This window comes from Sciurus vulgaris (genome assembly GCF_902686455.1).
Source record: "Sciurus vulgaris genome assembly, chromosome: 3".
NCBI classification, from domain to species: Eukaryota; Metazoa; Chordata; class Mammalia; order Rodentia; family Sciuridae; genus Sciurus; species Sciurus vulgaris.
This window is the reverse complement of record NC_136463.1, coordinates 56,416,825-56,432,975: the sequence shown is the minus strand read 5'-3', so window position 1 is coordinate 56,432,975 and position 16,151 is coordinate 56,416,825.

The window sequence follows — 16,151 nt, the reverse complement described above, 5'->3', positions numbered from 1 at the left end:
CGGCTGTCTGGAGGAAGATGTGTGTGGTGGGTCTCTGGGACTCAGAGCGATTGTACGGGGCCCCAGGTGGCTGCTCAGAGGAGGGGCTGCATAGCCAGGTGATTAGGTGCAGAGCAGGGTCCCAGGATCTACGAGGCTTCTTGGTGGAAGAGCCTCACAGAGACAGGCTTAGGGCGGAGCGAAGGTTCCAGGCCTGCAGGCAGATTCTCAGAGGAGGGGCAGCCTAAGGAGATTCATCTGCGAAGGGTGAGGCTCCCAGGCCCAGGAGGGAGGGCCGGGCCCCTGGGAACTTTGCAGAGGAAGGCAGCCCAGCCCAGGCGGTAGCTGTAAATTGAGGGGAACCTCTAGGAGGGAACTGACCAGCGAGACCTCCCCACCGGGTGAGTCTTCCCTGCCGGGTGAGGTTTCCCCACAAGGACGGTAAAACCAGAGAGACTCAGGCCCAAACAGGCCTTCCCTAAGCCCGCAGCCTAGGTCCCCTTTGGATGACCATTGGTCAACAAGAGGTGGCACCTCTGCCCACTAGCAGGGATTATACCCCACCTGAAGGCCACCACTCCTAGAGAGGCAACGTCCTTGTGGAGCACCACATTATCAACTTCCTCCAAGACTTCAGCCTACTGAAGGCTAAGGGGGGATATATATATAGAAATCTTCAGGGACATTGTAAGTCAATAGAGGAAATCTGCAATATCTCAGCGGTCCACTGATACCTGAACAGTATGAGAAAACAAGGAAAGAAAATGCTGCAAACAAATCTAGATGTTACATCAATAAAACCCAATGACAGCATGGCAGAAGAAATGACAGAAAGGGAGTTCAGAATGTACATAATTAAAATGATCAGAGAAGCAAACGATGAGATGAAAGAGCAAATGCAGGCACTGAATGATGAGATGAAAGAGCAAATGCAAGCATTGAATGATCGCACCAATCGACAGTTAAAAGAGCAAATACAGGAGGCAAAAGATCATTTCAATAAAGAGTTAGAGATATTGAGAAAAAACCAAACAGAAATCCTTGACATGAAGGGAACAATAAACCAAATTAAGAACTCCATAGAAAGCATATCCAATAGGATAGAACACCTGGAAGACAGAACCTCAGACATTGAAGACAAAATATGTAACCTTGAAAACAAAGTTGAACAAACAGAGAAGATGGTAAGAAATCATGAACAGAATCTACAAGAACTATGGGATATCATGAAAAGGCCAAATTTAAGAATTATTGGGATTGAGGAAGGCCTAGAGAAACAAGCCAAAGGAATGAACAACCTATTCAATGAAATAATATCAGAAAATTTCCCAAATCTGAAGAATGAAATGGAAAATCAAGTTCAAGAGGCTTATAGGACTCCAAATACACAAAATTACAACAGACCCACACCAAGGCACATTATAATGAAAATACCTAACATACAAAATAAAGACAGAATTTTAAAGGCTATGAGAGAAAAGAACCAAATTACATTCAGGGGGAAACCAATACGGATATCAGCAGATTTTTCAATCCAGACCCTAAAAGCTAGAAGGGCCTGGAACAACAGTTTTCAAGCCCTGAAAGAAAATGGATGCCAACCAAGAATCTTATACCCAGCAAAACTTACCTTCAAATTTGACGATGAAATAAAATCCTTCCATGATAAACAAAAGCTAAAAGAATTTACAAAAAGAAAGCCAGCATTACAGAACATTCTCAGCAAAATATTCCATGAGGAAGAGATGAAAAACAAAGAAGCAAATCAGCAAAGGGAGGAATTATCCTAAAGGAATTGTCAAATAAAAGAGGAAACAAGTTGTGTCAAACAAATAAATAAAATTTAAAAAATGAACCAAATGACCGGGAAACCAAATCATATCTCTATAATAACCCTGAATGTTAATGGCCTGAATTCATCAATCAAAAGACATAGACTGGCAGATTGGATTAAAAAGAAAGATCCAACAATATGTTGCCTGCAAGAGACTCACCTCATAGAAAAAGATACCCATAGACTAAAGGTGAAAGGATGGGGAAAAATATACCATGCACATGGACTCAGCAAAAAAGCTGGAGTATCCATCCTCATTTCAGATAATGTGGACTTCAAGCCAAAGTTAGTCAGAAGGGATAAAGAAGGTCATTTCATACTGCTTAAGGGAAGCATAAATCAGCAAGATATAACAATCATAAACATCTATGCCCCAAACAGTGGCTCATCCATGTATGTCAAACAAATCCTTCTCAATTTCAGAAACCAAATAGACCATAACACAATAATACTAGGTGATTTTAACATGCCTCTCTCATCACTGGACAGATCTTCCAGACAAAAATTGAACAAAGAAACCATAGATCTCAATAACACAATCAATAATTTAGACTTAACGGACATTTATAGAATATACCATCGAATCAAGAGTGAATACTCTTTCTTCTCAGCAGCACATGGATCCTTCTCTAAAATAGACCATATATTATGCCACAAAGCTAACGTTAGCAAATACAAGAAGATAGAGACATAACCATGTATTCTATCAGATCATAATGGATTGAAGTTAGAAATAAATGAAAGAGTAAAACACAGAAACTATTCCAACATCTGGAGATTAAACAATATGCTATTATATGATGAATGGATAACAGAAGATATTAGGAAGGAATTTAAAAAATTCTTAGAGGTAAATGAGAACAAAGAAACATCATATCAAAATCTCTAGGACACTATGAAAGAAGTACTTAGAGGGAAATTTATTTCATGGAGCGCATTTAATAAAGAACTAAAACTCAACAAATAAACGACCTAACACTACAGCTCAAAGCCCTAGAAAAAGAAGAACAGAACAGCACCAAAAGTAGTAGAAGACAGGAAGTAGTAAAACTCAGAGCTGAAATCAATGAAATTGAAACAAAAGAAACAATACAAAAAATTGACAAAATAGTTGATTCTTCGAAAAAATAAACAAAATTGATAAACCTTTAGCCAAACTAACAAAGAGAAGATGAGAGAAAACCCAAATCACTAAAATTTGGAATGAACAAGGAAATATCACAACAGACAGGATTGAAATACAAAACATAATTAGAAGCTATTTTGAAAATCTATACCCCAACAAAATAGAAAATTTCGAAGACATCAACACGTTTCTAGAGACATATGAATTGCCTAAACTGAATGAGGAGGACATACACAATTTAAATAGACCAATTTCAAGTACTGAAATAGAAGAAGTCATCAAAAGCCTACCAACAAAGAAAAGTCCGAGACCAGATGGGTTCTCAGCCAAGTTCTACAAAACCTTTAAAGAAGAGCTCATTTCAATACTTCTCAAAGTATTCCATAAAATAGAAGAGGAGGGAACCCTCCCAAACTCATTCTATGAAGCCAATATCACCCTGATACCTAAACCAGACAGAGACTCATCAAGGAAAGAAAATTTCAGACCAATATCCTTAATGAACATCAATGCAAAAATTCTCAACAAAATTTTAGCAAATCGCATACAAAAACATATTAAAAAGATAGTGCACCATGATCAAGTTGGTTTCATCCCAGGGATGCAAGGTTGGTTCAACATCAGGAAATCAATAAATGTAATTCACCATATTAATAGACTTAAAGTCAAGAATCACATGATTATTTCAATAGATGCAGAAAAAGCATTTGATAAAATACAGCACCCCTTCATGCTCAAAACACTAGAAAAAATAGGGATAGTGGGAACATTCCTTAACATTGTAAAGGCCATTTATGCTAAGCCCATGGCTAATATCATTCTAAATGGTGAAAAACTGAAAGCATTCCCCCTAAAAGCTGGAACAAGGCAGGGATGCCCTCTTTCACCACTTCTATTCAACATCGTTCTTGAGACTCTGGCCAGAGCAATTAGACAAACCAAAGAAATTAAAGGGATATAAATTGGAAAAGAGGAACTCAAACTATCCCTGTTCGCTGATGACATGATTATATATTTAGAGGAACCTGGAAATTCCACCAGAAAACTCTTAGAACTCATAAGTGAATTCAGTACAGTAGCAGGTTACAAGATCAATGCTCATAAATCCAATGCATTTTTATACATAAGTGATGAATCTTCAGAAAGAGAAATTAGGAAAACTACCCCATTCCCAATAGCCTCGAAAAAAATAAAATACATGGGAATCAATCTCACAAAAGAGGTGAAAGACCTCTACAATGAGAACTATACAACACTAAAGAAAGAAATTAAAGAACACCTTAGAAGATGGAAAGATCTTCCATGTTCTTGGATAGGAAGAATTAATATTGTCAAAATGGCCATACTACCTAAAGTGCTATACAAATTCAATGCAATTCCAACTAAAATCCCAATGACATACCTTACAGAAATAGAGCAAGCAATTATGAAATTCATCTGAAAGAATAAGAAACCCAGAATAGCTAAAGCAATCCTTAGCAGGAAGAGTGAAACAGGGGGTATTGCAATACCAGATCTTCAACTCTACTACAAAGCAATAGTAACAAAGACGGCATGGTATTGGTACCAAAATAGAAACGTAGATCAATGGTACAGAATAGAGGACATGGACACAAACTCAAATAAATACAAGTTTCTCATACTAGACAAAGGTGCCAAAAATATGCAATGGAGAAAAGATAGCCTCTTCAACAAATGGTGCTGGGAGAATTGGAAATCCATATGCAACAGAATGAAACTAAACCCATATCTCTCACCATGCACGAAACTAAACTCATAATGGATTAAGGACCTTGGAATCAGGCCAGAGACCCTGCAGATTATAGAAGAAAAAGTAGGTCCAGATCTTCAACATGTCGGCTTAGGATCAGACTTCCTTAACATGACTCCCATAGCACAAGAAATAAACGCAGGAATCAATAACTGGGATAGATTCAAACTAAAAAGCTTTCTCTCAGCAAAGGAAACTATCAGCAATGCGAAGAAAGGCCTACAGCGTGGGAGAATATCTTTGCCAATCAAACTTCAGATAGAGCACTAATCTCCAGAATCTATAAAGAACTCAAAAAACTCTACTCCAAGAATTCAAATAATCCAGTCGACAAATGGGCTAAGGAAATGAATAGACACTTCACAGAAGAAGATCTACAAGCAATCAACAAACATATGGAAAAATGTTCATCATCTCTAGTAATAAGAGAAATGCAAATCAAAACCACCCTAAGATTCCATCTCACCCCAATTAGAATGGCGATTATCAAGAATACAAGCAACAACAGGTGTTGGCGAGGATGTGGGGAGAAAGGTACACTCATACACTGCTGGTGGGGCTGCAAATTAGTGCAGCCACTCTGGAAAGCAGTGTGAAGTTTCCTTAGAAAACTTGGAATGGACCCACCATTTGACCCAGCTATCCCACTCCTTGGCCTATACCCAAAGGACTTAAAATCAGCATACTACAGAGATACAGCCACATCAATGTTCATAGCTGCTCAATTCACAATAGCCAGACTGTGGAACCAACCTAGATGCCCTTCAATTGATGAGTGGATAAAGAAACTGTGGTATATATATACAATGGAATATTACTCAGCCATAAAGAATGATAAAATTATGGCATTTGCAGGCAAATGGATGAAATTGGAGAATATCATGCTAAGTGAGATAAGCCAATCTCAAAAAGCCAAAGGACGAATGATATCGCTAATAAGTGGAGGATGACACATAATGGGGGGGAGGGAAGGGTTAGTGTTAGGGTTAGAGTTAGGGTTAGGGAGGGGGGCAAGTATGGAGGAAGGAAGTACTGTATAGAGGGTAAAGAGGGGTGGGAGGGGTGGGGAGAAGGGAAAAAATAACAGAATGAATCAAACAACATTACTCTATGTAAATTTATGATTACACAAATGGTATGCCTTTACGCCATGTACAGAGAAACAACATGTATCCCATTTGTTTACAATAAAAAAAATAAAAGAAAAAGTTAATTACACACACAAAAAATTAATTTATATATAGTAAAAAAAAATAAATAAAATAAATACCAGAATTTTATCTATGAGTATCATGTGTATGTATTTATGCATATATATGTATAAGCCTCTCTATGCCTGTAGGTGCAACAGTCATAGAGTTGTATTGGAAACTTTTTCATCATTATTTTAGATATAAACCTTCCAACAAATATTCACCTCTAGGAGCAATCTGACATAGATAAAGGAATGTCTTCTCTTTTCACTCCTTGCTTTAGGGAACCCTTTGTTTACTTCTGGGCCTCCCTTGTCTCCAGGCTTTCTGCATCCAAATTCCTCTTGCCGGTGTACAGATTTACTCTTTGCTGGAGAACCCAGTTTTCTAGGTATTGAACAGGCTCAAGTTTCTTTCCAATAAAATCTATGCATGCAGCGGCCTGTTATTCCTTTAAGGGCAGTGCTTTCTGAAATGTTAAGACACATAATATATTGAAACCATTTTCTCCAGTCATGGTTAACTAATTTGTTTTCCCTAACATAAATAACAGGACCAGCGTCTATATTGTCCATTGTACTTGAACTTCTTACTGGGTGTGCTAAATGGAGATTTAGTGTATTCTCCCAGGTAGATGGGGATCTTGGCATTTCTGTTATTACTGCAGGTAGAGAGCTGTTGAACTTTCCACCCCCAGGTGCAGCTGAGCTGCTTCTCCATCCCTCAGCTCCACAAGCTCCTCCATTTCCCACCCTTGCATCCTTATGTGTGCTCCTCCCTGTCCTTGAACTGGTCACCCTCTCCTTATAAGTTTGGTAGCTGCCTTTGTCTTTCCTGAACACACTCTAACTGCACCTTCTCCTGTGAGGAGGTCCCTGACCACTTTGGGCAAAACCTCTGTAGCTACCTTCTGTACAGCCTGTACCTTGTGCTTCAGGAAATGGAGCTTGCTACATGGTGTATATTTTGAACAAATTTTATTCTTCCAAGTTTTTAGACCTCAAATTACAGAATTCTTTTAATAGGATAAAACATTTAAAAGCAAAAATAACACTATTCTAGGTCCCAGCCAGCAAGTCTTCTTACAGTTCCTCTTGGGCGTGACTATAAAACGCCTTTCCCCCTGCTTTTCCTTTACCTTTGCTCATTCATGCTGTTCCCTTTGAGTTCTAGTGACTCCTGAAAATGTGTCTTTTATATGCATTTCTTTATTTCTCCTGTCTCATTTCCTGCCTCAATTTCTGTCCAGTGCACCCACCATATAGATAAAATGGCTCCTTGTCTCCAGTCAATTCCACAGAACTCAGCTTCCACAAGTATCCTTTTTGTTAGGTAGTTTTTTTCTCTACAACTCTGTTTCTCATCTCTCCACAGGACAGAGTCCAAACTTTGTAACTTTTCACTGAATGTTTCCCATGCTGTGTTTCTTGGCAGCCCTTCTACCTTTAGGTGAACAAAGAGGAACTCATATGGTGTCTTCTTCCTTTGTCCCAGTGTCTAGCCCAGCACTTCAGTGATTATCAGCTGGAAAGTAACATTTATTGAATCTTGTTTCATGAAAGACACATTTCATAGAAGGTGACACCTTATAGGTCCACTTTGTGGCTGTATAATGCTGACCATGAGCTGGTTTCTTTTTAAGATATAATTCCCATTGAGTTCCTGTAACCATACTCTGTTGACCCTGGATGCCCACGAAAAGCAAATGAAAAAGAGCCTTAGGGAGCCTGTCTTTCAAGCTTCTTGCTAATTATTCTGAACCTCAGAGCAAGTTATAAAGACATTTATTGAGCACTTAAGTAACAAGAGTACTTGCTGTGCACAGGTCTAGGTGATTTTAATCCTTTAAATCATTTAAACTCATGTCATATCATACCTCCTCTAAGCTATGGTAAGGGATGAGGTCGCTGAACATAGAAATTGGAAACTGAAGTGATAGATATGAAATCTAACAGAACCATTAAAATTGTAAATCACAGTCTTGAAGACAGAACTCTGTTCTGGTACCTCCACTTCAGTCTAGGGAGATTCCTTCTGTGTTATCACTCTTGAAAGTGTGTGTGGGGAAATGGGAGGTACAGAGAAAGGGTGGGCAATGGAAAGGGAAAGAACTTGCCTTACAAAAAGTTCTGAGGCATGAATTAGGATACGTCAGTCTAGTGAGTCTGTAGTCTCTTTAAATGAAGATTTAAAGTGTTAGAAAATATTTTTCTTCAGAATCTGCAGGCAAGAATACTTTTCTTTGTTCATTACTAATCAAGCACCTCCAGCTATGTTTCCATTCAAAAAGTGAAGGAGAATTACAGTGGTTTGAATAATGGTAATCATGGCATATTACTTATTTTGAAGTTTGAATAATTCACCTGAACTTAATTGCAAAGTGAAATATTGTATTTGTACATTGCCCTCTGGTTCTACATTAGGAATAGAAAAGTAAGGTATATTACACTTTTAAACCCACACTCTATGTTCGTTTTAGGAATTTCCATAATGGAATCTGTATACCCAGGGGTTTCCCAAAGAATACGAAATGCCAGAAGAATGCATAAGTGCCTCAGAGGTGACCAGGATTAATTTAACGAGAAATGGTTGCCTTCAGAAAACATAAGAAGGGAAAAGAAAAATAACACGAATAGGTTTTGACAGGAGACATTAGCAGATGATTTCGTAGAGGTGTGATGGTATTGTCTTTGTACTTTGTTAATAAATTCTGCACACACTGTTCATATTATGTTTGTCAGGAAATGATCATATAAATAAAAACAGAAGATTGGTATAGAAAGGCTATAATATATATAACTGTTTCACAATGCATATCAATCAGTTAACAATGGGGCAGTTTCCTTGCCCTTTACCATTATTCAATGCAAATTTTGAAATGTAGAAGACATTATAAATTTGTTATGTCTTTCAATTACACATTAAAAGGTGTTTTCATTTGAGTGACAATCCATAAATATTGCATTACCATATCTTCTAGTTTCCTGTCAAAATACATTTTCCCAGTTAGGCAAGCAGACGTCTGCTCTGTGAAGTTGATCACCTTTGCTGGAGCCATTAGCTCTCTTCTCTCAGTCATCCTCAGATATCCTTTGCTGAACCTTTTAGATACACTTTTTAAAAAGTAACAATAAAATCCTTCCTTACATGTAATGTTATTAGCAATATGTCCAGACTTGGAAAACCTCCTTTTCTGTCATTTGATTCATCTTGGAGAGCACTTAGACCACATTTTGTTCTATAGTATTAATATTATTTAATTAAGGATTCCAAAAAGACCAGTTTATTTGCATTATTTTATACTTAGAGAACATACCTAATCTCTTGGGGAGACTGCAAAATTCTATTTTACTACAGAAGATTCATAAAGATTTGTTTCCATCAAATTTTGGTGAAATGTGTCATCTGTTAAGCTAACAATCTTTTGCTACCAAAACAGGTAAGATAGTTATTTTCATTAACCTTTTGTGCCCATGTATATTTACAACTTTCCAAAGTCTACTATGAATCAGCAGACTTGGCATGATGGAAACTTCTTACCTCTTACACACTGAGATCCTGGGCCTTGGGGTCTGCAGCATTGACCTGGCCTTTGCACAATCGCCCTCAATATATTTGGTTTTGCTAGTCGATTTTAAGTCCCTCCACTTTTACTTCCATCTGCATTTTCCTACATTCAAGTGAAAATTTTGCTTCCTTCCCTTTTCATTTCTTTCTCCTTCCTATTTTCTCTCTCTTTTCTCCCTTAATGTCCTTGCACAATATCAAATACTCATAGGGACAGGAACCTTCCAGGCTTTTGTGTTCCTGCTGCTGGTTGTCCTCTTCTCAAGGCTTTCCACTGGCTAATCTTCACTTACCTTGCTAGGCTTCACCCCAAAGTTTCTGATCAGGAAAATCTCTGAAAAGTACATCTCTTCCCCACTGCCAGGGTCCACCTCTCTGCCTTAAATACATTCCCATTCTCTTCTCTCATGTGACTTCTGGTGGGCTGTTTGTGCTGACACACTTATTCATGCACCACTAAGCAGTAGCAAGTTCCTTATGTGTAGCGACTGTGCCTTTTGTCTCAGTGTTCTTGGCATCCAGCAATGTTAGAACCCAGTAACTATGGATGGATAGATGGATGTTTGGATGGAAACAAAATGCCTGCTCCCTGCCCTGGGAAGGAAGCATGCTGGGCAACTGAGTGCCCTGGTGGAGCTTTATAGTTGAATTGGGAAATTTCAGCATGTGTACAGAGCTAAGAGAAACCAATATATTCTAAGTGCTCCTCAAAGGAGAAGAAAGGTTAAAGGACTGTGCCATAGTACAACAAAGAAAGCTAAGTACTATGATCAAGGAACACTTTGTGGAAGAGATGACATTTGAGCTATTCCTTCAGTTCTGCTGCTTCTTCATCCTTCTTCCTACCTGTATCAGGATGGTCCAAGAAATAAGGAATCCAAAAGTCCTCTGGAGCCAGGCATGGTGCACACACCTGTAATCCCAGTGACTCAGGAGGCTGAGGCAGGAGGATCCCAAGTTCAAAGAGAGTCTCAACAACTTAGCAAGACCCTATCTCAAAATGAAAATAAAATCAAAGGGGCTGGGGATGTGGCTTAGTGGTTATGTGCCCCTGGGTCCAATCCCCATTACCACCCCCCACCTTCCCCAAAACAGGCCCTCTGATGAGAAAAGAATGCTGTTTTTTAAATGTGGTCAAAAGTGGCCACACTTGAATAATTTTTTCCTTAAGTTGAAGTAGCTTCGTGTGACCTTAGGTAAGTTATTTGGCTACCTCAAGTTGTAGTTTCTTCATCTATCAAATGGTGATTACAATTGAGTTGTTATATTAAAAAGAGAGGGGCTTAAGGTGTAGTACTGTGATAGAGCACTTTCCTAGCACATGCAAGGCATGGGGTTTAATACACAGCATTGCAAAAAATCCAACCAATCAATGAAAAAAGGGATAATCTATACAGTATTTGTACTATGTACTATATACTAAGTGCTCAATAATTATTAGACATTAGTACTGCTGTTGTTTTCAAAATTCTTTACCGTAAAGCTTATGTATTCTTATGTACATTCATTTTATACATAAAACAAACTGCTATAAAAATCACCATGCAACAAAAATCTATTTTAATATATTTATCAAGTTGACTATCACTTTTGTAAATCAGTGTGATCAAATATCACCAATCTCATGTGATTCAACTTAATACAGGTTGAATATTTCTTATTTGAAATGCTTGGGACCCAAAGTGTTTTAGACCTCAGGGTTTTCTGATGTGGGAGTATTTACATAAACTTTACTGTTTGGACATCCCTCCTAAGTCAAACACGTGAAATTTGAAATGCTCCCAAGTCCACACTTGGAACATCTGCTTTCAGCACATTTTGGATTTCAGATTTTATAATTAGAGATGCTCAATCCATATGTATTTATCCATCTAGAATTTTAGATCTTTCCTATAAATCAGAAAGTCTTGAAGTAGAAAAATTATACATGAGAAAGTTTATGATCTCATGAACCAGTAATTTCAAGTACTAGTTTCTATAAAACTGCCATTTGGCAAACAGATTTGGACACTCTGCTGAAGTACATCATTGAATATTGAATACATAAGGTTTAAATTGTGTTAAGACCATAGCACACAAATCTCAGTAAGGTTAGCTCCAATTTGGATCACAAACATAGTAAGTGAACTCAATCCACTCTTTCCTTTTTTTGTTTTCACAGCTTACTTAACCAAGAATTTAAGACAGTGTAGAGAATATAACTCAACTAAAATAAGGTGGCATGTATGTTGTGCCACTGGGTCTACCCACCTGTTTAAATGCAAAATCTGAGAGTGCAATGAGCCATGTAGGTGAGGTTCAAAATGCTGTAGGAATCTGGATATGGGTATTTCTGGAAATATTTGAACTGACTCAAGAATTGGAAGAATCAGTCAGGAAAAAGAAGAATCACATTTTAGGTTGAAAAACATTGAGTTCATCTGGAGCAAGAGACCAAGGGGCATATAGCAAAAATGAATTCCATGTAGCCATGGTTTACTGCAGATGGTATGTGAAGAGTAAAAGGGAAAATAAGGCCATAGGAATAAGAAAAGACAGAGTAGTGCCTTCTTATCTGCAGGGGATATGTTCTAAGAACCCCAGTGAAGGCATGAAACTACAGATTGTTCAAACCCTATATATGCTATGTCTTCTCCTATACATGCATGCCTACTATAAGGTATACTTTATAAATTAGGCACAGGAAGAGATTTACAACAGTAGCTAGTAATAAAATAGAGCAATTTTTACATAAAAATAAGAGTTACTTGAACACAAGAACTCTGATACTATGACAGTTGCTGACTGATAACCAAGACAACAGCTATGGGTGGGTAGTGTACACAGTATAGATGTGCTAGATAAAGCGATGAGTCTTGTTATAGATAGCACAGCTTGAGTTTTGCATTTTAATATTTTTTTATTGCAGGTGACTGAACCATGGAAAGAAAAGCCATAGATAAGGGGTAAATACTGTATTTCAAATGCCTTGATACATGATTCAGTCTTATTCTGTGAGCAGGGAGGATGGGTGCATCCCCCTGCATTGTAAGGTTTCTTACAAAATGATTGAAATGATAATAATTGTTAAAGATAACTGACCTGCTGTTAGGTAAGGATGATGAAGTGGCTGACTACTTAGAACTAGTTAGAGAACTTATAGATGATAGGAAATAGAAAGAATGTTCAGAGAAAGAGAAGACTTGATGTAGAAGCATTGGCAATTCTTGGGAACTGTGGGATTTTGGGAGGGAAAGGGGAAATAGTTGAAATGATATTCAGGTGTTTTATCTTGAGAGATTGGGGATGGTGCTATCAAACAGGAAAATAGAGACCTGTCAATATACTTCCAATCTATAGGGATTTCACTCAGGGACATTGGTGCCTGTGAAACAAAATGAGGAGGCCACCTCTGACTGTCAGGTTCAGGTTGAGCTGTGCTTACCAAAGTCAGAGAAACTGCAGGAATTGCTCTACCAGAGTCACAGCAGTCCTGAGATTGGTGATTGGCAGAAGGGTGCAGAGTCTAACCAATGGTGTCCCAAACTGATATTGCCCACGTGCATGTGTTCCCTCCCATAGTTGCCATGGGAACAACAGCACATGCCTCTTATGGGCCTCTAAAATATTACGTGTGCATCTCATTAGAGGACCTGAAAGTTGGTAATGCAGTCTGAGCAAATGCAATGCTCAGGCTTCCTGCTTCTGAACCACCATAGAGTGCCTAAGAGAGGACGGGAGTGATGTCCAGGATCATTAGGCACTACTAGGCCCAATAGGGAAGACAAGAGAAGACAGAGCAGAGTCCAGGCAAGATGTGCTACCTGTTGACTTCAGATAAGCAGAGTGTGATACTCTGGGAGGGCTCGCTCAAGTTGAGCATGTCCAGGAGGTGATTGGAATGATAGATGTGGGTTTGGAGATTTAGGTTCAGAAATCCGGAACAAAGGAGGTAGTAACTGAGGTTGAAGACGAAGACAGACAGCATGAGCAGAGGGAGTATAGAAGGCAGAGGTCTTGGATATGAAGTATGGCTTTCTTTAAATGAAGGAAAAGGGAGATATTAGTAGGGAACAGAGGGACATCGGAAAGGAAGTGGGGAAAACTGTAAAAAGGAAATCATGAAAAGAAACAAATCTTTGGGGAAGGAGGGCCAGTCAGTGTAGGCAAATGCTATAGAAAGGATATTTAGATATGGTGACTTCAGGTCTGTGGTGTTAAGAAACCACAGTAAGCATGATGATGAGGGTTAAAGTCAGATTGGAGTTAGTTTTTATTTTTTGTGTGGGAGAAAATGTGAAATACAAACACAAACTATTCTTTAGAACAAATAGTGGGGAAGAGAGAATAAAGAAAGAAATTTCTATGGGAGAGTAAAGACATAGGAAGACTAGGATAAAGTTGATATTAATTTGCTTATTATCTGATAAATGTTGCCAGTGGAGACAGAAATAAGCACTGAAAATTTAAATAGATGAATAAATAAATAAATAAATAAATAAATAAATAAATAAATAAATAAATAAAGCAGTATAAGAACAAAGTCCAGAAGAGACAGAAAGGATGGAACTAAGGGGGTCCAGTAGTAGCCATGAAGAAGTAGGTCCAGGGGCCTCCACATCTATATATTTTCTCAGTGACATTGCCACTGAGATGATCATGAACATACTGAGTTTCCCTGGAGCATTTGGCATTGAGCAAGGATGACAATGTGTTTCATAGAGTGATAATCATGCATTCTATTCAAATTGAAAATCTGGAAATAAGCACCATCAGAAACACTGCCAGTCATTGTCGATACCAATTCCCACTCTGTATTGAAGTCCTTGCTGTCTCCAGTAGCCATGCTTATTAGCTGCTGTGCAATAATGACAGCTTCTATTGCAGGCTATGGCTGCTGTCCATGTTCACCCTTAAGAACACTGACATTTGATTTATTCAACTTCACTAATCAATTTCTTGCTTTTAAAAAGCTGCAATATCATTTCAGAGCCCCTATTATAGCCTAACAAGATATAGATAATTAAGTCCTGTGGGACCCGTGTTCTGACCAGTTAGTGAAGAATGAGCCCTCTCCCTCAGCTTCACAGTCTAAGAAAAGTCTTTGCACTTTACTGTTAAAGCTGCTCTTCTTCCAGCACAGTCCTTTGTTTGGCAAAGCCAAGAGCAACAGAAAACAAGTGAAATATGCTGCTTATTGTTTGGTTTTAACTTTCATGTAGTATAGGTACCATTGCCTTTACCCATATTACAATATAAAGTCCCTTGGGTGGAAAGAAAGCAGAGGTCTGCCCAGTTTCTCAAGTTCATCTAGAGAGAGGAGAGAAAGGACTTATGATTCTTGGTCTGGAAATCCCAAGGTAGCACAGCTCTGGGAAAGAAAGTAGTTAATATTACATATATCTTTGTGTGATGTCATGATTTCTAGCAGTATGATCAACATAATACATAATCACTCACCATTTCCATTTAAAAATCCTATCACTTGGTAACTTACTATTTATCTGCACTCTCCCTTATTTTTTTCTTTTATACTATATCTGAGAATTCTTCTACTGCTTTTAAATATCAAAGAGAATTTTATTTTTCAAAGTTAGAGTGTATAGATTTTTTTCCGCCCTTCCTCCCAAGTATCCTTGCTGCTTTTTTTACTGTGCCATTGACAATTTAAGAATAAGTGGGCACTCTATTGGCCTAAAGTCACTATATTTCCAACATATATTTCATGAGGGAATGTGCAATAAAAGTGCTGTATAAAAGTTTTGTGTTCCACGGTAAAAAATACTTGAAGACAATTGACTTTTATTTAATGTCAACCTGTGGTTGGGGAGTTCTGCAGTTATTGGTGCTAATTTTATCCACACATTTCCTTTTTAGTAACAGATATTCTGATGTGGTTATTCTTTATTTCCTCATAGACACCCAAGGTCAAGAAGGACATATTCCAAAGAGTAGGGGAAATCTGAGCATCTCAAAGTGTCAGGGATAAATATACAAGTTCATGAACCATAATGAGGTAGTTATGCATGTGTACTCATCTGGGGAGCATTACCTTAAGGCCCCAGTTGACATTGTTTGAGATATAGTTAATAAACTCACATGAAACAGTAGGAATAACTTCAATGTGTACTCCCTGGTGGGAAGAGCCTTAAGTAGTTTAGCTAACAATGATCTATAAAGTTCTGCATTTGATTAAGTTTCCTATACATGTCTCAAAATAAAATGGACAGCTCTTACTTTCAATAGCATCCAGATGACTTTGCACTCACTTAAAGAACATTTCTCATTAAGAAAACCCATAATAAGCAATTACAAATTTACAAACAAGGTCATTAATTATGATTGAAAAGTCCCTTTTTCGTCAAGTTAAATCCTACTCAGTTATCAAAACTTTGCCATTTGTCTGTCCCTCCAGAATGCCTCTCATGACCTTCCAGGCATATTTACCTCATGGCATCCTCTTTTTGGTTCTAATAACACTGTGGGGTAATGGTTTGCATCTTACAATTACCGGTTTTTCTTTATTCATGTTACTAGTTGTAGCCCTAAGCACATACTAGATGGTCAACAGATGATCACCAAATAACAAAATGAATAGAACATGAGTGAACAAACAAACAAGGGAATAATTATTCGTATTCTAGAAGGTATTATTTATAAGCTTTCCACCATTGGGATTAAAATTAGATTCATCTCAATGGA